General features: G+C 39.1%; 1 non-coding gene across 1 annotated transcript; it reads left to right on the forward strand.

Annotated features, from left to right (window-relative positions):
• Positions 1-21475: 21475 nt before the first annotated feature.
• TRNAG-UCC (transfer RNA glycine (anticodon UCC)) lies at positions 21476-21548 on the forward strand. Its single transcript has one exon. It is a non-coding gene; the product is annotated as a tRNA-Gly (tRNA).
• The last annotated feature ends 215 nt before the right edge of the window (positions 21549-21763 follow it).

A 21763-nucleotide genomic window follows, 5' to 3' on the forward strand; every position in this document is an offset into this window, starting at 1 on the left:
TGCACTAGGGCCTCAATGATATAAAACCTCAGAAGTACAATAAGGAATAAACTTAAACTATGATAAACAAAGATGCAATTGAGGGTCAACCATAATGAGTGACCTCAAGGGATTTTGGAAGTTGTTGAGGGGCAGGGTGTGCACAGCCTACTCTACTGCTGTGCCGCTGAGAGGCTGGAGAGCAGAGGAGGAGTCAGTCCCCCCATGAGGCTCTGATGGGGCGCCAGGCTCCAGTCTGCAGGGACTGCTGAGAGCTGAGGTTGTTGTTGTGCAGCTGAAGAGAGTGAGATGAACTGAATCAGCACTTATCATCACTCCATCCTTATCCAAAATGGAAAGCAAATAAAAGCTGGCATCACCCCAGTGTCAAAGCCTAGAAGTTCTTCTCTAGAGAAACAGAAAATGTTTCCGGAAAGCTGCAGCTCCCAACACAGATGCTGACATTCCAGAGTAAATCTCTCTTTGTTCTGCTATTGGGGGATTTGGAGTCTGACAGCTAGCTCCTTGTCCACTTACTGGAAAGAAGCTTTACTAATCAGCATGACATCAGCTCTGTTCATATATCCCGTCATATTTTTGAGTCAGGCAGGAGACCTGGCTAGAAAAGAGCCACAAGTGAAATTCCCACCAGATTCCCACCTGCGCATTTGAGTGTGAGTTCCACAGCAGTTATGTGGAGCTGCTTGTGAGCATCTCAGCAACATCACTGCTTCTCTTTATGCACAGGCGGGAAGCCTGGAAAAGTACATTTCCTAGACTGACTCAGTGGGAGGCACCTGCACAAGATCTGGAAGGCACAAGAGAACAAGTCATGGCTTCTGCAGACAGCGGAGGTGAGTGTTTGCCAACACCACTCACAGGTCCTCTTGTGAGTCACTCACTGCTCTGGTCCCTGTACTTGCTCATTTTCTGAAGACCAGGAACAACTTTCTGGACCTAAAACACTTTTTTTTTTCCAAGGAGCCAATTTACAGCCCACCACTGCCACATTTCTGCTCTCCAAACCCACCTGGGCCCTCATCTCTCCAGATAATCCTTTTCAGTTTCATCATCAACTTTCCACTCCATTCTCCATGAATTATTTTCCAAAACTCCATTCTCCTCAAACGTCTCACTCTAAACCTCTTTCACTCTGGTCACATTTCCTAATGAAAATAATTACACCAGTCCCCGATTCTCTCAGTGTCCTGACACTCCTACCCCACAGTTTCCCCACATTCTTCCATTCTAACCTTTTCCTTCTTCCTTCTTGTTACAAAGTTTTCCCCTTTCACCTGGATCTCATCCCCTTTTGCCTCTTGAGAAACTTTTGTTCAACTATCTCTTTTTTTTCCTGTGTATATATTAGTTTCTCCTCATTAGATTGTCAACATTCTCAAATTTCTCTAATTAGAAAAACAATATCCCTTAGCCCCCCTGCATCCATCTCCAGCTATTATACTCTCCTTCTTGATCTTAGGACCAAACGAGGCTTTCTGAAGGGCACCTCTCCATCCGCTGTGTCTGCTACGGTAGCTCTGGAGCCAGACAGCTGCAGGTGAGATTCAGTGTCTATCTCTTACTATTTTTGCTGCCTTAGACAAGTGACTCAAGCTCTCTGTGCCTCAGCTTCCTCATCTGGCAACTAGGGAATACCGTCATACTTATCTTAGTAAAGGGGTTGATACAGCTAAAGCACTTAGGTAAGTTCCAGACACATAGCAAATAGAAACTGTCAGTTAGGCACTATGAACCATTGTTTCTACTCACCTCACTGCCCTCCACCCCCCAGGTCATCAGCGATCCTCACGTCGCTAAGTCTAATGCACATATTTCAGTCTTTATGTTTTCAAACTTTTCGGCAGCATTTGACCTTGAATCCTTGGGTAATTCCTCCTTCCCTTCGGTTCCCTGCCACACCATCTTCACTATCTTCTAACCACACATACTGTGTTCTCCCCATTCTAAAAGGCTAGTGTATCTGATTACGCCATGTTTTTCCTTGACCCTGTGCTCCTGGAAAATGTCCTAAGTCAACTGGCTCACAAAAAATATTTTTGAGAATTTTATCATTATTATTATGAATAACAATTACTGTCAATAGATAGAGATAGGTGAGTGACAGATAACAGGTTCAAACCAATCCTTACTATGGGTTGTGTAAGCTAAATCCCAATTTCCCGTCCTGCTTGGTGTCACTATACTATTCGTAAAAGGTTCATTGGCAGGAAAGTGACATGTTACAGGTAACATCCAGTTCATATTATAGTTTGTATCCTCTTAAATAATAGACACAGAATCATTCATGAGTCAGGCCTCAGGCCTCATCCCTAAGGGATCAGGTAATGTGGATTGCATCATACCTACACCCATGTTCTTACAAGGATGGAAATGTCTCCAACATACTTTTGCCCATCCATACTTCCTGAACACCACTAATTTCACCCAGGCAAGCTTCTTTCTAACACCCACTATGTTATCCTGCAGACCTCTGATTTCACCAATGAAAACTCATTTCTAAGGTTAATTATGCAAAGTAACAAGCCCCTCAGTTGTTGATGGGAGATAACCAAGCTGAAACACTTGTAGGAGCTGCTTGTGAAGAATGACCTTCCTCATCAGCTGAACACCCCCTGAGGTGTGTGTTCCTGATTAGAGCAACTGGCTGTCCCATCTAACATGGAGAATATCTCACCAGCTCCAGGGAGGTTTTGTAAAGTAAATCATAAGCATCATAACGGGTCTCGTCATACCCTTTCCCAAAGCGAACCATTCTTCTTCCTGCACCTCCCTCAGCCCCTCTTCTCCTGGAGAAATTCCATAAGTATCCCAGATCGCTATTTAACGTGACTTCCTCTGGGATGCCTCCCCATCTCCAAAGAAGCCTGGTAAGTGCCTCAACTGTGAGCTCTGCTCCACTCTGCTGTGGCGTTGTTGCATTTTATTGAAATTGTTTATATACTTATCTTTTTTCTCTTTAAAACTCTACATTCCTAATAGCTAGCATTTATTGAGCCCTGTGTGTCCAGCACTGTGTTCATTTATTTACACGTGTTAATTTACTTACTTCTTAAAATTGTATTATAATGTAAATCCTATTATTATTGTCCACATCCTTATTTTTCCAGTTTTATTGAGGTATAATTGATGAGTAAAAATTGTATATATTTAGGGTGAAAAAAAAACCCCTCTACATTCCTTAAGAGCAGAGACTGGGTCACTGATTTTCTGTTTATTCCCAGGGGACCGCCACACGCCGGGTGCCATGTAGGTGCTAAGTGAGTGATCTTAGAATCGATGAAAGGGAACAAGCCTAACAGCTTATATTGGAAACTGCTATTTTATTCACAATTATCAAACATTTTGAATGCCTATGATGCAAAACGACATGTACGATGATCTGGCAATATGAAGAGATATAAGTCAGGAGCCCCAATCTTCTGAATTCACATTCTAGTTAGTTAGATAGATACACAAAATAGGCAATGGTAATAGAACATGGATAAAGATGTATATCCCCACTTTCAGGGGCAAAAACTGACTGTCAAGTCAATCAGGGTAGTACCATCCTCTTGTTCTTAAAATTGATTCCCTTATCTAGGCCTAAGTCAGTAAGTTTTGACATTACCCTGATCAGACCTTGCTTTAGAAAAGGGCACATGACACATTTTAGGCCCAGTGAGACACAAGGGGAGTTTGCCTGGGATTTCTGAGAAAGAAATCTTACTCTCTTAGAGCTTTCAAGAGAAACATTTCCTCTTCCAGTATGTGTGATGTACCCATAAAAGCCTGGAACTGCAGCATTTTGCTGTTAAGGAGGCAGTGAGTCTTACAAAAATCTAACACAATAAAAGGCAAAGGGGAGAGACAGAAAGAACCAGTTCCTTTGTACACAATGATGTGCTGCTGAATCAAACCAGCCCTGAAGCTGTGTCTCATATAGGCTTTCCATTATAACTGAATTTTCCCTTATCTCAGTTTTCTCCCTACTTTCTATTATTTATATTTGAAAACCATTAATTATAAGTGTGAAAACAGGACGCAGAATCCAGATTCCAAGATTTGTATTTAATTTACTCCTCAGTATGCACTGGCTAATAAAGCTGCCGTTTTGACCAGTATGGCTAGTCACTTAAATTAGACTAATTAAAATAAATACACTCAGATACTAGAGGTCTGGTGGAATTAATCAAACCACCTGTAGTTTTGGCATCAGGTGAACACTCAACCTGGTTTGAACTACCAGGTATTTGCTTATTAGATATTTAATTGTAGAAGAAAAAGAATTGGGGGGAGAGAAAGATGATAGCACATGAATCTTAAGGAGGAGACTGAAATGGAACAACCAACCTTCAAAGGCAGAATGCTGCCTTCTGTAAGAAAGAAGTTCTGTACAATTCATAGAATGGAACAGAAAAAAATTCAAGAATAACTATAAAATCACTGCAAGGTGATCAGGGGAGAAATTTTTTTAAGGCAGGATTCAAACATATCTACTACAGAGTGACCTATCCTCCAGTGCATGAGGTTTAGCTGAATTCCTTATACGACTGGAGGTCAAATAAAATGTATTTTTCAAGTGCTTTGAGAAGTCATCTTTATGCTTGTTTGGAAAATTGAGCACAGCAACAGCATTCAGAAGTAAATCCCAGCCCTACAACCTGCATGGAAAGAAGGTATAAACTGAATCTTATTATTTCCGCTGCTTCTCTGTTTCCTACACAATCCAAGGTAACTGAAAAGAATATTTAACTCTTACAGATCATCAGTTCATTTCAAGAAATTTCCAGAATATTTTGTACGTGATCATTTTAGAACATTCCTGTCTGACAATTTCTCTTTCCATAAAAAATGCCTGATTTTACAGCCTCTGTTCAAAGTGTTGAAAGGATTATTCTTATGCACTAAATCCCACTGCCAACCACACTTGGTCTGTTACCCTAGCAAGCCGCGTAGGTACAATGTGAAATAAGGCCAGTGAATGCCATAAAGAGCTCGTAAGTTATGGCAAAGAAAAAAATGAGGGGTTCACATAAAAGAAGACAGAGAATAGTCTTAAAGCAGGGTTCCTCAATCTCTGAACTATTAACACTTTGGGTCACTATGAACATTTTTTGTTGTGGGCGGTTGCCCTGTGCATTATGGGTTATTTAACAGCATCTCCGGCCTTCACCATTTAGATGCCAGTAGCCCCTAGTTGTGACAATCGAAAACATCTCCAGGCATAGCCAAAAGGCCCCTCTCCTGGTTGAGAGCCACTGGTTTAAGTAAAATCATTTTCAAATGAAATGATGACAAGTTGGTGCTTCATGAGCATTATCTAATTTTTACAGGGCCTTGAAAAGCAGATACTATTAGTTCATCTTAAATGGAAATGGAATTAGTGTGAGATGGAGCAAACAATGACCCAAGGCCCAACAGCGGTCCTGGATTCAAATGCTGAATGTGTCTGGTACTGTTCTAGGCCCTGGACATTGAACAGTGACCAAGACATAATTTTTGTCCTCAAGAAGCTTCTAGTGCTTTGGCTCCTGGCTGACGGGTGGAATGGAGACAGCGCTATGGGAAGCCATCTGAGACTCTTCATGCAGCCTTGGAACTGGGAGGAGAAGTGGTCAGAGGAAACTTTCTGGAGAAAGACCTGAGGGGTGAAATGGGATTAGCCAGATTAAGGAAGGTCAAGATGGGCTTTGGAGGCCAAAGCAGAGAAGAAGAGCATTCCAAGGAGTGCAAACAGGATTTACAAATGCCAGGAGTTAAAAGAGAACGTGGCACGGTTCAGCATGGCTGAAGAAGGGGATGGGGAAGAAATGACAGTATTCCTCAAAGTGTCTTAGAGCAAAATGATGAGCCGGAAATAAGATCAGTTATTTTCTACGATCCTTATCACATGTTGGAAAAAGCTTACCTGTGCTTCCAAGGAAATCCTGGTCTACACATATGGATCAGCCATGGTATTGGTTTGATAACAGAATTAGTGCTGTGTTCTTGACTAAGCATTAAAAACGAAATAAAAACACTAGAATGGGATCATCTCAACCTGTTGAAAATAGAAAATAGTAGAAACTCAGTAGGCATTAATGTTATTTATTTAATTTTATTCGTGTTATTACTTATCTCCATATAGCTTGGAACTTTTTTTCCAGAATATTCTCACACACACATCTAGTAAAAATATATATGATTTCATCAAACTTCAGAGGCTGTCTAAACTGTGCTGCTCATAGTATTGAGCAAGAGGCACCTCAGAGGTCTACTCAGAGCCGAAGGGAATCGGATTTCCAGAAGCTTCTGTCACCCAGAGCTAGTTTAGGGGAACTGTACTGAGAAAGCAGACGTGTGAAACAAGTCCAAGAGTAGACAGTTATTTACAGTGTGCTTCAATTCACTTCAAGACATTGTATGTGTGCTTCATGAGCATATTTATATATTATATTTAAATTAATTTCCTCCCAATGAATGTAAAGAAAACATTTAACTGGGTCTCAAGATGTAAGAGAGCCAAACCTTCTCTTTGGTGTTTTTTTCACTGTCTTCAACTTCTATTTTTAAGCTATGAACTTCATCGTTACACCTACTGGATTTAGGAGACTAAGGTGTAGTGTGGCTTAAAAAAAGCACTGGCACCACAGTCAAGAGATCTGGGTCTCTTGATATTTTATAAATAGCATGATTGACACTGTGTTACCATAGATAAGTCACATGAATGGATCGACGTACGTCCTGACAACTTCACCAGGTTGTCGTGGGGATAAAAATAATGAAATCCTATGCAAGTGCTTTAAAAAGTGAGATGAGTAACGAAAATATTTCGGGGTGTGATGTGTGCATTTTATGGCTCCCAAATTCTAAGTGACTACATTTTTAAATGTTTGAAAGCTTCCCTTTGCCTCCACGAAAGAGAGAGAAGAACCACAGGAATAGGACTTTTGATGACCTTAGAACAAACCCAGTCTCTGCTAGATTTCCGTGGATTCCTTCATCAACCTCCTTCTCAGGCACCGGCACCATTTTTTTCCTAATGCCCCATCCCCAGCCATCCTCCTTTCTCTCTACAAGATCGCTATCATTATAATGTCAATAGATACAGTTTCTTCCGTATTTAAAAAAAATAAAATGCATCCCAAACCCTTCTTTGACTTCACTTTCCTCTTCAGCTACCACCTATTTTTTCTCCTTCACAGCTAAATAGCTTTTAAAAGTTACTTATATACTCTTTCCTCTTCTTCCATTAGTGTGTCAATCCACTCCAATCTGCAGTCTGTCCCTAGGTTTCCTAGCATTCATGTCACTAACTACTGAGGGCGTTTTCACTCCTCAGCTCACCGCGCCTGCCACTCATTCAACACTGCTGCCCCTCCTGTTCCGGAAAAGCTCTCTTCCCTGTGGTCCATTAGGCTTTCCTCCCCTCTCTCCACCTCTCTGCATGTTCTGCTCCCCTCGCTGAGTCTTGCAGCTCCTCCTCTGTACTGGATCACTAATGTTTGGAATTCGTCAAGAGTCTTTCCTTAACCTGATTCTATTTTTATCACATAATTTTTCCCAAATAGGTATCATTTGTGGCTACAGTTGCAACAAGCATTGTGGCAGAGCTCAGTGACCCCCGTAGATGCTTTCTTCTCTCCCACAGCAGCCTAGGAGAGAGAATTCCCTTGTAACACTAGCCTCAGTTTGCAGTTATATCTCTCAGTCCCCCGCTGATGAACAACTGTGCTCCCCATTCTAGTCCAAAACTAATGGGAGAAAAAACCATATCTGTTTTACTCACTTTTAAATTCCCAACGCCCAGCAGAGTTCTTGCCACATAATGGGCACTTAATAAAAATGCATTAACTGAGTGATTAAGGGACTGAACGTAGAAATGAAGGAATGGTTTAATTATTATGGATTGTAGGCTACAGTGGGACACCCAATGCTTTCTCTATTTCTCTGATTATAAAAACAATGCATGTTCCCTCAACGTATTCAGGTCTCTATTTATATGTCACCTTTGGGAGAGGTCTTCATTGATTGCCCTAGCTAAAAATTTCCCTTTTTCATCATCTGCTCTCTCCTTAGACCCTGCTTTATTTTTTGTAGAACTTAACACTATCTGACATAATTGTGTGTGTGTGTGTGTGTGTGTGTGTGTGTGTGTGTGTGTAAGTATTTATTTTCTGTATCCCCAGACTAATCAAGTGGTGAAGGGGAAGGGGATGATGGCAGCGGTATGCCCTAGGAAGAAAAAGTATTTTATCACTGACATTGTTTAGAATTGAGTGATATTAAAAAATGACTGACTTTTGGTGGGTTTTTTAGTTCTCTACAGACAGTGCATCCTTTATTACCTGCATTCATGATGGACAGCTCCCTCTGTTACACCCTTAGTGCACCAACGTAAACCACACTAGAACAGAGATAGCTTTTGGGTTTTTTCATGGATCTTTCCCATGTTAGATAAATGAAAGGTCAGTATAAGCATTTTGGAAAATAAATATTAACATTAAAAAATAGACAAAAATAGCCACTCATAATCCCTTCATTGAAAGGTTTAAATGGTTTTTTTAAACACTTTAACATGTTTTCTTCCACTTTTTCCTACGTATTTTTTAACATAACTAAGAGCATGAAATGTACTCACATACCTGCAATTTAATTTTTTTTCCTTAATAATTTTCAAGTAGTTAAGTGAACACAATCTGAAAGCAAACAGCCACAGTTCCAATCCCTAATCAGACACTTACAGTCCTGTGAGATCTTAAGTCACATACTTAACATCTTTGAGCCTCAGCTTCCTGATTTTAAAAATAGGCTAATCACATAACTGCCTCTTTGGGTTATTACAAAGATTAAGTGAGGTCATCTATGTGCCTGGTTTGTGGTAAGTGAATGTTAGTTTGGGGATGTGCAGCCTCTAGAATGGTCGGCAGTGATCCTAGCCTCTGGGCATTTGCATCCTTGTGTAATCTCCTGCCTTTGAGTTTGGACTGTGACTCAGTGCTGGAGAAATGACAAGTGAGGCACAGCCAGAGAACAGAATATGGCAAAAGTAATAGGGATGTCACTTCTGAGAACTGGTTACAAAGAGACTGTGGCTTCTGTCTCGTACACCCTCTCTTGCTCTCTCCTTAAACTCCAAGGGAAGCCTGCTGTCACAGGTGAGCTGTCCTAGGAAGAGGTTCTTTGTGGCAAGGAGCTGCCAACAGCCAGCAAGAAACTGAATTCTGACCACAGCAGGAATGAGCTTGGAAATGAATTCTCCCCCGTTGAACCATCACATGAGACCACAGTCACAGTCCAAATGGTTACAACATTGTCAGAGACCTCGAAGCAGTGGCATTCAGATAAACCTTTATGTGGATTCCTGATCCACATAAACTAAGAAATTTTTAAAATGTCTGTTGATTTAAAATAATTTCTGCATTTTGGAGTAAGGTGTTATGTAGCTTTTATGAATGGGCAATTTCAGATATTGCAGAGTGTGGAGAGTTCTCTGGCATGTAATACTTTTCTTTCCCAGCAAGTTTTTGAAAAAGAGATATGAAACAGGACTGGGAAATGGGAAATGAATATACCTTTCCTTTTTATTAGTAAAAGTTAAGCTTCGGTATGTGGCTTAGTGTGATAGCCAAATAATCTTTCTAACTGAATCTCAGAGGTAGGCAGACTTAGAACCCTATCTTGGACAGCACTGGATGAAAGAGCCTTTCTCATGTGTCTGGAAAGGACAGAATCTAGAGAAAGAGTCTGTTACTGGGGAGAAACAGAAAGAAGTCTTCTTCCAGCAGCCAGATACCCCAAGGAAAAGAGGGTAGAGCAGATCATGTCCAGTTTTGCATCCGAAATTTACCAGTTATTCCAGGGGCAGCATGAGTAATGGCACAGAGTAAACCCAGGAGGTGACTACCATGGAGTTCCCTGCACCTAGAGGGAACTTAATCAGTATTGGTTAAGTAGTACTCCCTAATTTTAACCTTTACAAACTACTTATGAATATCACTGTAATAGTTGTATCATATTCATCATGTGGTTATATTCCAATTTATTAAACTAATCACAACTTGTTAGAAATTTAGATTATTTCTAGTTTTTAGTGTTATAAGTATTGCTGATGTGAATGTCTTTCTCCTTATTTCTTCAGCATAACTCCCCAAAAAGACAGTTGCTAACTCAAAGTTTATGAGCATTTACATGTATATTGTTAAATTGGTCTCAAAGTTCTGATTAATTTCCACTCCCTTCAGCAGAGTATAAAAATGTGCTGACACTTGAAGCCTTGGATTTTAGACTTTATTTAATAATCTGTGCTAATTTATAAGTGAATCATATCTTGTCCTTACTTGAATTTACAATTCCTTGATTATTAGTAAGGTTGAAGACTTTTCACTGTTAATCGGCCATTTGTATTTCCTTTCCTCTAAATTATCTGTGTGTCTGGTGCTCGTGGATCTGCTGGCGTCATCTACCTCTGTCCTTAGGGCAGACACTCAATTGCCTCTCTTCTGGAGCAGTGTGACCCCACAGAGAAAAGGGCCTGGGAAAATGCACTGAATGTTTTGGATTATTCTTAACATTTCTATAATTCCCTTTTTTTAAACAATTTTTCTAGAGTGTTTCATACTCTATTATGGCTCATAATAACACTGAATGTAGCATGATACATATCAGGTTTTGTTCCAAGGGCTTTGTATAGATTAATGCACTGAATCCTCACACTGACACTATGAAGTAGCTACTATTTTTTTAATAAACACATTTATTTATTTATTTGTTTATTTTTGGCTGCATTGGGTCTTCGTAGCTGAGAGGAAGCTAAGGAGAAAAAGTACTGAGTATCTGTTTTGCCCCAAGTAATACAGATAACAGGTGGCAGGGCTGGAATCTAAACTCAAGAGCTTCCATGCCAGGGTTCATGAGCTTATCCACTAATCCACCCAGTACAACACCTTGGTTAACCCTACAGGATAGTGGACTCAATTTTTCCTAACAAGTCATCCTCAATAAATAACGTGTTTGCACATTAAAATGATAAGGATTCTACCTCACTCTGATAAGGTTTTAATAATAAAGTGATTGTTTTCAAAATTGAAGAGCTTCTATTTACAATAGCCAGGACATGGAAGCAACCTAAGTGTCCATCGACAGATGAATGGATAAAGAAGCTGTGGCACATATATACAATGGAATATTACTCAGCCATAAAAAGAAACGAAATTGAGTTAACTGTAGTGAGGTGGATGGACCTAGAGTCTGTCATACAGAGTGAAGTAAGTCAGAAAGAGAAAAACAGATACCGTATGCTAACATATATATATGGAATCTAAAAAAAAAAATGGTTCTGAAGAACCTAGGGGCAGGAAAGGAATAAAGACGCAGACGTAGAGAACGGACTTGAGGACATGGGAAGGGGAAGGGTAAGCTGGGACGAAGAGAGAGAGTGGCATGGACATATATACACTACCAAATGTAAAACAGTTAGTGGGAAGCAGCCGCATAGCACAGGGAGATCAGCTTGGTGCTTTGTGACCACTTAGAGGGGTGGGAAAGGGAGGGTGGGAGGGAGGCTCAAGAGGGAGGGGATATGGGGATATATGTATACGTATAGCTGATTCACTTTGTTATAAAGCAGAAACTAACAATTATATTAGTTATATAATTATATTAATTATAGCAATTATATTCCAATAAAGATGTTAAAAAAAATTGAAGAGCTTTATTTCTTTCTGATTATAAACGATGTGTATATTTTGATGTTTAAAGTGTTCAGGGAGTGGAAAAAGAAAAATTATATAAGTTCATCCTCCAGAAGCAGAAAAAGTACTGTGTAAAAAAATGAGAGTAATTTGAAATTCTATTTTCATATTGTTGCAACAAAATCTGATGGGGTTTAAAAGCATAAAATCCTACTTGCTGTAAAAGATTTTCACACCATCCTTTGACTATATATATTACACTGTAACATTCAGATGTTACCAAAGAAACATACATATTGGGGGAAATTTAATTATTTAGGTACAACCATCTTAAATTCAATTATAGAAAGGAGATTTCACTTAATTAAAGAGATGAAACAAAGCATTTAAAAACAGCCCAGATAATCTAGGATATTTGTGTTGCTTCCTGTAATCCTACTTCCCCTTCTATTTGGAACACTAATTTTTCCATTTACAAGAAAGAACTTACCACACATTTAAGTTAATCAAACTTACATAGTAAATCATGGGTGAATACAATTTAGGTGTACACTGATCCCTGAAGCAATGCTATTAAAAACTGATGACTTCCACTTTACTGAATGCTCTAAAAATTATGACAAATATTTAAAATCAATTAAGATTGATTTCTGGTTAATGGGACTATTCAAATATCATACAATCCAAAAACTAAAAGGATAAGCACACTGTTCACATTTATTTAATTTTTAAAATTTAAACAATAATTTTTAAAGTCTAAAATAGTCTTTACTCGAAAACCCTTTTAAACTAAACATTGATTATTCTTCTAAAATCATTAATTATCTCATGTCTTAACTGTCAGTGTTACAAAGTGGGAATTGATCCCAAATATATATTTTCTGGTCCTAAATTAGCAGCTATTTCACCTGTTTCAAAATACTGTGAAAAATTACACTTCACAATGTAGGGACATAATATATTCAAGGCAAGCACCATATCTTTATCCTCTTGTGTAACAATACACCTGGTTCATAGCAGACATGCAACCTATAATTGTTGCTATGTTTTCTATTTAAAGGTAACTATATTATATCTGGAATATTTTCTGTTTCATATCAGTATATCACTAAACTTCTCTTTCACTAGGTGTTCAAAATGCACAGCCTTAAGAAAACCAAAAATATGATCAACTATTTTTGTAGCAATCAAATGATTCCTCTGTACTTGACCTCTTTTGACTCTCTTTGATTAAAAATCAGATATTTGATTGGACTTAAACTGTAGGGTTTTTTCCTTTCTCTGTTTTTATTTTCTCTATCTTCCGCCCAATGTGGTTAAGTACTGAGCTATAATAGAGTTGCACGATACAGAAAAAAGGACAGAACTAAGGTATATCCTAACTTTACCTCTTACTAACATGTAACTCTGAGCAAATTTCCCATTTGCAAAATAATAGGATCTAATATTATTTCCTCATAACACCACCTAACAAAATCATGATACTATGTATCGTCATAATATTTAATAGCTGCCACAGTCCTTGTCTATTTTTAGGGATTGTGTAATTTCTTTTCAACGTTATTTTTATTTCTAATTATTCAAGGTAATCAAAGATGTGCTTTTTTTGAAAATAAACTTCCACCAAAAAAAGAAAAATTCTAAAAATGTGGATGGGAAAAACCTATAAAGATAAACATTTTGGAAAAGTTCACAAAGAGTTGAAATGTTCCAAATAGATGACATGATGATGAGATATTAGGTGACAGTGAGTAAGTCCCATCTTTTCTATTTCTGGTTTTGTTCAGGGCCAGCCAGGGAACACGAGGGAATCAACAGCTCACGTGATCTTACACTGCCTACCTCTGTCGCTGGGACAGAAGGTCCTTTGATACGTCTCTCGTTACTTAGAGAAACTGGGTGCGCTCTAGTCAGTGTTAGGCTAGGCTGTAACATGGTGTGGGGAGGGGCTCATCCTGGCATCGGGATGCTTTGGATTGTCTCGTCAGCCCAGCAGCCATGGAGGACATTCTGTGCCGAAGCCTGGACCATGGTGCCTCAGAGCAGCTATGCCCAGCCTATGCTGTGGATAATCACAGACTCCATTCCTTCTCTGATGGCTGGCCTTCTGTCACATCTACACTGAGTGTGGCTTAGTGTTGGTGTTGAAACCAAGTTGCATAAGCCCTAAGACTCACTGATTTTTTTAAAACTGGCTGTGCACATTGACATGAATCAGAATACTTTGCTGGGCAACAACAAAAAAAACCCTGGCCAATATATACGTTTTACCAACTTACAAACTAAATTGATGATTTTTTTCCTTAAAAAAATAATAAAACCAGAAAATAATTCAAGCAGAAGCAAAACTATATGTGCTCTAAAACTATTAGTCAGTTATCAAAATACTGTTCAAAATGAAGCCAGACTAAACCCATGCTTTATTAAGTAGAAGTCCCTCAGTAACCCAGCTGCCTCCAAATGGAATTCTGTCATGCACCCCTTCCGAGCTCTCCACGTTCAAAGACTGAAAACTCATCAAAGTCTGATGGGATTGACCTCTCTACCATGAAATCTTGTATAATGTTCTCAACTGCAATTCTGTCTCCCATCTGGGAACTTATTAAAACATATTATCAAGACTTCTTGTGACAATCTTTATTAAAACAATATTAACAAGGCATGTGCATTTACAATCCCTAAATCCCTACTAGGTACAGCGTTCATCTGAAAATACCAGAATGCCCTACCAACAGTCCTGAAACAAGAGGAGCTTCCCTCCACCAAACAGCAATTCCAGAAGTGGACAGCTGCTGGGATCTTGCCTGACATTGCCTTCTCAGTGACTGGATAGGGGAGCAACCCTAAGCACCGTGTTTTCATGCAATAGTGTGCAAAGGCACTCAGCAGGGGACAGCATGGAAGAGAGAGTCTCCTTGCCCCTTTGTATCTTTGTAGGGAGGCCCTAGAAGTCTTCCTCTTTTATCTCATTGCCCAGTGGAGGTCATGCCTACTTCTGGAACATACCTCTGTACCTTAAGATCAAAGTACTTGAACCAAATCAGGGTTCTGGTGAGAAAGAAGGTCAGAGGTAGGGTACTTTTGGATAGGCAATATACTGTACCTAATTTAGATCAACATATGTAATACAACAAACCTATAAGATAAGGGAAGATTTTGATTTTTTTAACAACAGCAACAGCAAAAATCCCTGAGGTTCAAATACAGTAAGTAACTTGTCCTAGACCATACGACTAGACAGGAGTGAAACAGGACTGAAATTCAAGTTTCACTCGCTCTAAATATTAGTTTCATTCTTAAGTTCATCTATTACTTCCCCCCTTTTTTTTTTTTTTTTTTTTTTGCGGTACGCGGGCCTCTCACTGTTGTGGCCTCTCCCGTTGCGGAGCACAGGCTCCAGACACACAGGCTCAGTGGCCATGGTTCACGGGCCCAGCCGCTCCGCGGCATGTGGGATCTTCCCGGACCGGGGCACGAACCCGTGTCTCCTGCATCGGCAGGTGGACTCTCAACTGCTGCGCCACCAGGGAAGCCCTATTACTTCCCCTTTTGACTGTTAAATAATTTAACTGGAGTATGTTTGTTTCAGCTTTGTATGTGTACAAATTTATTGTATAAAAAATAACTCCCTCAACTCTATTCGGTAAGATATTAATTTCTATAAAGATATTGAAAGACTTAAGCAGAATTTACAATAGAAAGAGGATGGAACATCAAGAACTAGTAAAGTTGAATATGGAGAAGGTAGGGAGCCATGGGACTTACTGTATTTTAAAATACAAAGCTAGCTACTAGTTATATGGCAAGAAAATTATTGCTACTAATAACGAATGACAGTAATACACCAGCAGTTAGAGATCCTACAAATAGTCTTTTCTGTTAGCTTAATGATGTAGGAAACAAGATATTATTTATTCTAGTTTTGCTATTGGCTTCTACACTTTACTAGTAAATTGTCTTAACAGACTTTAGGATCACTCGTGATAATCTAAATGGCGGTAAGAGACATCAACATTTACCTAAGATAGTGGGTGACCCAGAGACATTTTACAATATAATGTTTTTGAGGCAAACTTGTTTTGCTTATACTAGTGTTAAAATGAGTTTGCTATTTTTAAGCACATTTCAGCTGGTCTAAATACAGAAGAGTCCCTGAAGGAAGCCATATTTAAATTAACTCTCCTCGGTATAGTTTTAAATTCTCACATTGACTGATTTTGCAATTTTTCTCACTGCCTGGTAAGGGCAAGTAATTTTGTACATTAAAATACGATGTTTGAAATTGGCACCGCTCTTACTTACTGTGAGGATTTACCCAACAATTATTTGTGCAATTATTTGTATTTTTTAAAATAAAATATCTTTCTGTTGAAGGAGCACTTGTGACGTAGACTTCCATCATTAGAATTAATTAAACATCAAGAAAAATCAGTGTGCATTCACAAAGAATCAGTGTTGTTTTTCACTTCCATAAAGTCTCATGTTCAAAGCTAGGATTTATGTAGAATTTCATTTAGAAATATATCTATAATCACTGTGTTTCTAACTTCAAACTGAACATACCGCTTCAGGCTGCAACATCTTACACCTACACATTACAGCTGCCTTAGTTCTCTCATCTCTATTTCACTCTCTTCTTACCTTTAATTAAAATGCATTAAAGAAAGAAAAAAGAAACAAATGGTTGTAGAAAGTAGCATTTAAATGGGAACGATTTCTCTAAATACTGCTGTTTAGGCAATATACGGCATGGTGTGCAGCTTCATCGAGTACACACAAGATAACATAAATATTACTGATTATGATGTTGGATGGAGTGAAAAGGACTCTTCCTGGGATCTGACTTCCAGATGGAACTTTTCAACATGTGAGCTATAGCATCTCCTGAATCTTTCACTTTTTGAAATCATTTGTGTTTTCATAAAATTTGCAAATGAGTATAACTTGTTACTTTTCTATTGCTGCTGTAGAAAGTTACTGCAAATTTAGTGGTTTAAATAATACAAATGTATCATGTTAGAGTTCTAGAGGTCAGAAGTCTGAAATGGTCCCTCTGGGCTAAAGATAAGGCAGTGGAAGGATTTCATTCCTTTCTGGAAGCTCTGGAGGACCATCTGTTTCCTTGCTTTTCCAGCTTCTAGAAGCGGCCCTTACACCTTGGCTCAGAACTAACTCCCTTCCATCCTCAAAGCAAGTGGCAGCCAGGCAAGTCACATCCGACTCCTCTGACACTGACTCTTCTGCTTTCCTCTTCTGCATTTAAGGACCTTGGTGATTACATGGAGCCCATCTGAGCAATCCAGGATCATCTTTCTATCTTAAAATCAGCAGATTAGCAAATATAATTTCATCTGCTACCTTAATTCCCATTGGCCATGTAATTTAACATAGTCAAAGGTTGCAAGGATTAGAACAGGGACATTTTTTAGAGACCGTTTTTCTGCCCACCGCAAATATTAACAGATATACCCCACTCTAATAAATTAGAGGTATAAATGTTCAGTACTCCAACATTTTCACTCATAGATTAGACATATTTAAAGATCTATAAATGATGCATATTTGAACACGTATATAATCTATGTATAGAAATAAATATCACTTTTTATAATAAATATACTGGCATATTGATAAATATCCCTAAATAAGACAAGTCACGTGTTATATGTACAATAGTAAATCTAAGCTCTTTGCTTCACTTCCCTGCTTTTTGCCTTGGCTCCTGGATCATACTTTATCAACCTACTTGTTCTAACGAGGGGTTGACCATCAACCTCTCTTTCAAAAAACAGAGGCATATAATCACATTTGTACACGTACAAACCCACTTACAAGCACACACCCACACACCTAATCAGGTTTCTGAATCAATCCCATCTGAGGGAGGAAAAGTTTTTTCATTCTGATTTCCAGGGGTTCACCTTTTAGTTGCTGCTATTAAATCCACTCCCATGTTGCTTCCTGGACTGAAGCCATTCTAATCCCAGTGATGCCTAATTCTGGTAAGAAGGTTATGGTTATACCTGCACATCAAAGTCTGAGTCCCTATGTCCCTTCAGTATAGGCACACACGGCGTATCTGGGTTCACCTTTCAGTATAGGTTCACACTCTGAGGAATCGTACAGCCTACCTCATATTCTGATTCTAGGAGGATCCTAAAATCCTGACTGCACGTGGACTACATTGGTTTCAGAATGTAAGATCTCGCACACTCAAATTAATTTGTGGCATGGCTATTGAGCAGAAAATCATATTTATTACACAATGAGTTTTGTTCTATTGGGAATGGAAGAGGAGTTACACTGGCAGAATTCACTGTGTCTTAAATAAGTAACATGCTCAACCTAAAACAGCTGAAGAATGTTGAGCTTCTTAGGCAGCTAAATTCCCTAAAAATTTTATTCTTTGAGACATTAAATCATTGCAATAAATATTTACTAAACACATATTGTATACCAGGCTTAGCTCTAGGCACATGGGATACATGAGTGTACAAAAGAAAAAACGACCCCTGTCTAACATGTGTCATGTTGCAGAGCAGAGCAGTGCATTCAGGAAACCTCACATAAGGGCTTTGTCATCATAATCCATAGCGCAGGAAGGAAGCAAAGGCAGGCTGCCTTTCTCATGGTCTGGCTCTTCCCTAGGCTTGCTTCTCTTTCAACTTGTATTTTATAATTTACCTTTTTCTGTGTTCTTTCATTATAACTTACCCATCACTAGAATGTAAGCTCCAAGAAGGCAGGAAATTTTATCCATGCTGGTCACAGCTGCATCTTCATGGCTCAGAACAGTGCCTGGCACACAGTAGGTTCTCAAGAATTTATTTGTGGAATGAGTGAATAAATAGGTGAACTTTGCCTTTTGGTCCACTCCCGGCTGCTCTCGTCCTTGGCTCCTGTGTCACACTTTATCCAGTTTCTGTGGTCTAAGTCTTCATTGGCAGATGCTGAACAAAGGAAAGGGAGTACTAGTATTTTTTACCTTTAGCTCTCATAGCCTTTGTTTCTTCACCTGTGCAATGAGGGTGATAAAGGTTTTATTACTTATCTACTGCTGTGTAATAAATGAACCCCAAATTTAGTGGCTTAAAACAATAACAACAAAAGTGTATTATTTCACATAATTTTTATGGGCCAGGAATCTGGGAGTGGCTTAGGTGGGTTCCTAGAACCAGGGTCTACTAGTCAAGGTCTCTCATGAAGTTGCAGTCAGGAAATTGGCCAGCACTGTAGTCATCAGAGGCTTACCTGGGGCTGAAGGGTTATTTCTTGGGTGGCTCACTGGCAAGTTAATGCAGGTTGTTGATAGGAAGTCTCAGTTCCTCAATTTGTGGTCCTTTTCATAGCACTACCTAAGGGGCCTAATGACATGGAGATGGCTTCCCTCCGAGAGTGACCCAAGAGTAAGCAAGGCAGAATCCACATGGCTTGTGTGATCCAGCCTCGGAAATCACACACCATCCTTTCTACAATATTCTACTTAGTTACATGGGTCAGCTCTGTTCACTGTAAGAGGAGAGTACACAAAGGCACAAATACCAGGGGGCGAGGATCATGGGGGATCATCATCTTCAAGTCTGGCCACCAGAAGATACCTGACAAGATGGTGGTGGCATTTAAATAAATCGCACATGTAAAGCACCTGGCATGGTGCCAAGCGCACAGTAACTAGGAAATGTCGGTTCTACTTGGTTGCTCAGGCTTCACTGAGCTTTTTTTTTTTTTTTTTTATTCGTGGTAGATTATCGCTCAGTGCTTTCTGTAGACATCTGCCTTTGTCTATGGAATTCGTATCTCTTTCTCATCTATTCATTCATTCAACAAGTCTGCTGTCCTCAAATACTATAGACCTGTGACAAGCTTATCCACCTGAATTATACATTTTTGGCACTAACCACTTGGTGAAATATGACCCAAAATGGCTGGTCTGCCACTGTGGTATTAGAATGTGCTATTTCCTGGCACCTGTGCAATGATATTATCTCCCGGATTTCCAGGTTACACCTGGTGTCTGTCAGTGGTAAGTAAGTTGGTCATCTTCTCTAACCTGCTCTGATAACTTTGACCCTTTCAACATACCTTCTTCTATGCTTCCAACCTTTCTACACACAGAGAAAAATCTATCACGGCCTCAGCTTGGGTGTCATGAAAGCAGACTGCTGTGGTCTGAGTAATACAGAGCTGTGCAGAAATAAAAGGGATAAGCAAGCAGATGAGAACAAGTCTTTGACAGATGACTGAAGACCAAGCTGAGAAGAGAGAAAAAAAATCCTTCTAAAATGAACTTTTCATCAAACCTGAGAACAATTAGTGGGTGAAGAAGAAATTTTGTAAACCTCGTTCCTCTTGATTTTTTTCAAATTATAAGCTGTTTATGAGTGCTCTCCCATAAGCATTATTTTGCACATTTGAAGAAACTAATCCTAAGCTTCCCCCAAAGCCAGCACCTGCTCAATTCTGTATTGCCAGCAAGGGTGTCACAGGAGTAGAGGCCTCACTCCAGGGAGTTAGCAGAAGATTAAACTTCAGCCGGAATGTTGGGAGAAGCTGGTATGCTGAGTCAATACCAAGTACCAGGTTTAATTTGATGTTTTCCATGCACGATGAAAATTGTGGGTTTTTTCTAACTGTAGAACTATTGCCTCTTCTGCTTTCTTTTATGGGTTCCCTGTAGAGTGTGTGTTATGCTCTGATATTTGAAATTGATCGTGCAGGTTCTATTTCGAGGGTGATAATAAAGCTGGTACAAAAGCTGGGGTTAGTGAAGGTGACTATTAACCTTTCTTCTAATACAGTCGATCGATTTTGCCTTGTGGCACCAACAGATTCCCAGTATGGTCTGCTGATGTCTTCAATTTAAATATCACCTATAGATGAAGAATTAGAAATGGAAGAGAAATAGTTGTCTGAATTTTTGCAGGGAGAGCTAAAAAAGAGTTACCCCTCATTGTGTCCAGACTATTATAAATTTTGCCACTAAGGAATTCATAGGCAAATTAAAACCCTTTATTATCTGCCATGTATAGAACATCACATTTCTCATTTACTTATGAAGGTAAAGATCAACATACTAAAAAACTTTAAGCAATTTTAAGATCAAAATGATTCTTGCCATTGTGTGGCAAAAAGAAGTTTTGTAATTAGATAAACCAGACTTACTGTGCTGTCTTGGGGAGGTAACTTAATTTGAGCCTCAGTTTCTCTATCTGCTAAGAGAACAAAGAATTCCTGCATATTAGTTCTGTGAAGGTCAAATTATTTATCATCTGCAGTACCTAGAAGAATACTAGGTGGTTGTTGAATAAAACGTGAGTTCTCTTCTCTCTTTCTCGGAATGGTTTTTACAACATATGTACAGATTTTCAATTTGTTTTCCATTTCTGAGTCTAAAGAATCTCAGGTTTTATTCTCATTTGCTACAACAGATTTCTTTCAGATAATGCACTGGCAAGGTGACAGATGAGTTACCCAGTGTTTGATTGGGAAACACATCTCTGAACTTCTTACTGTCATCTTAAAATGTGGGTGTAGATTGGATTACAACTGGTTTGGCATTATAAAAATATATATGACAATTATAGTTGCTCTACATGGGAGCTTTTACTGGTGCCTTGTGACCTGTTTACTATTTCAGGTTGAAGTCCAATAAATTTCATTTTTGTAATAAAAACAGTCTTCATTTCCAAATGATTAGCCAGCTAGAAAAACTATAAACCTCCTAACTCAAGACTTGGGTAAGAAAGAGATTTGATGCTCCTTGTAAATTCTCCATTGCAAACAAAATCAACATTTGTGTGATATAAGAATCACATCTTGGGACTTCCCTGGTGGTCCAATGGTTAAGACTCTGCACTTCCACTGCAGGGGGCACAGGTTCGATTCCTGGTCAGGGAATTAAGATCCTGCTCGCCAGGCAGCGCGGCCTAAAAAAAGGAAGAAAAAAAGATTAAAAAAAAGAATCACGTCTTGACCAATTATCGATCATTACATACATGGCTTTAAATTTCTAAAGTTAGGATTATAAAGATATCCAACAAGGACCAAATGAGAACATGACACACGAGGGTAGCCTGACCTTAGAGCTACTTAGGAATTACTGTGTAAAGGGA

This window comes from Lagenorhynchus albirostris, chromosome 21 (genome assembly GCF_949774975.1).
Source record: "Lagenorhynchus albirostris chromosome 21, mLagAlb1.1, whole genome shotgun sequence".
NCBI classification, from domain to species: domain Eukaryota; kingdom Metazoa; phylum Chordata; class Mammalia; order Artiodactyla; family Delphinidae; genus Lagenorhynchus; species Lagenorhynchus albirostris.